This window comes from Triticum aestivum, chromosome 6A (genome assembly GCF_018294505.1).
Source record: "Triticum aestivum cultivar Chinese Spring chromosome 6A, IWGSC CS RefSeq v2.1, whole genome shotgun sequence".
Taxonomy (NCBI): domain Eukaryota; kingdom Viridiplantae; phylum Streptophyta; class Magnoliopsida; order Poales; family Poaceae; genus Triticum; species Triticum aestivum.
In genome coordinates, this window is record NC_057809.1 from 259,603,451 (window position 1) to 259,605,344 (window position 1,894).

Genomic DNA, 1,894 nt, shown 5'->3' on the forward strand with positions numbered 1-1,894 from the left:
ACCAAGTAGCATCGTGTCGCATAATCCTACCCGGCGGTCCTCTCCTCGTCGCCTTGTTAGAGAGCGACCACCGGGTTGTATCTGGCACTTGGAAGGTTGTGTTTTATTAAGTATCTGGTTCTAGTTGTCATAAGGTCAAGGTACAACTCCAAGTTATCATGTTACCGAAGATCACGGCTATTCGAATAGTTTAACTTCCCTGCAGGGGTGCACCACATTTCCCAACACGCTCAATCCCCTTTGTCCGGACACACTTTTTTGGGTCATGCCCGTCCTCGGAAGATCAACACGTCGCAACCCTCCCTAGGCACAACAGAGAGATCAGCACGCCGGTCTAAATCCTATGCGCGCAGGGGTCTGGGCCCATCGCCCATTGCACACCTACACATTGCGTGGGCGGCCGGAGAGCGGACCTAGCAACCTCCATTACAAAGGAAGTTGCGTTACGCGGTCCAACCCGGCGCGCGCCGCTCAGTCGTTGACGTCACGAAGGCTTCGGCTGATACCACGACGTCGAGTGCCCATAACTGTTCTCGCATAGTTGGTTAGTGCATATAGGCCAGTAGCCATACTCAGATCAAATACCAAGATCTCGTTAAGAGTGTTATCTTGAAGTCATGGCGAACGCCGACCATCCAGGGCCAGGCCCACCTCTGTCCTAGGTGGTCTCAACCTGCCATGTCGCTCTGCCACAAAGATCCACCCAGAGGGCCGTCGGGACAAAGGTCCTTTTAGCCCCCAATCCGTGAATCACTCGCCGGTACTCCTCGAGCCAACCTGACTTTAGTCATCACACGTATCATGTATAAAGTATATAGTACATACCCGTGATCACCTCCCGAGTGATCACGACCCGATAGTATAGCATGGCAGACGGACAAGAATGTAGGGCCACTGATGATAAACTAGCATCCTATACTAAGCATTAGGATTGCAGGTAAGGGTAACAGCAGTAGTAGCAAGGACAGGCTATGCATCAGGATAGGATTAACGGAAAGCAGTAACATGCTACACTACTCTAATGCAATCAGTATAGAGAAGAGTAGGCAATAACTGGTGATCAAAGGGGGGCTTGCCTGGTTCCTCTGGCAAGAGAGAGGGGTCGTCAACACCGTAGTCGTACTGGGTAGCAGCGGCGTCGGTCTCGATGTCTAGCGAGAGAATAGGGGGAAGAAACAATAAATATAATGCAAACAAATGCATAGTGATGCATGACATGACAAAGCATGATGCTAGGTGTGCCCTAACGCGGTATGAGGTCGTACCGGTGAAGGGGGGAAACATCCGGGAAAATATCCCCGGTGTTTCGCGTTTTTGGACAGATGAACTAGATGGGGAAAGTTGTTCGCTATGCTAGGGATGCGTGGCGGATGAACGGCCTACGTATCCGAATTCGTCTCGTCGTTCTGAGCAACTTTCATGTACAAAGTTTTTTCATTTGAGTTTTGGTTTATTTTATATTAATTTTAAAAGAATTAAATCATTTTTAGGACTTATTTAATTATTTTAATTCAACATTGTCCAGAATAGTGTTTGCTGACGTCAGCATGACGTCAGCATGACATCAGTAGTTGACCTGGTCAACCTGACAGGTGGGTCCCACCTGTCAGTGACACATTTAATTATCCAGTTTAATTAATCAAGATTAATTAATTCATTAATTAATTAATTGATATTATTTTTATTATTTTTTTATTTAATTTTATTATTTTTAAACGTTTTAAGGGCATGGGCCCCATCTGTCTGTGGCCCTTGAGGCCATAATGGATAGGGCGCTGACGGGGCCCGAGTGGGCGCTGGGCACAGAGCACGGGCGTCCTGTCGGGCGCTGCAGGACAGGGCGGAGTCGAGCGGTGTCCAGCAAGGGAGCCGCGGCCTCGGTGAGGCCGGGCGC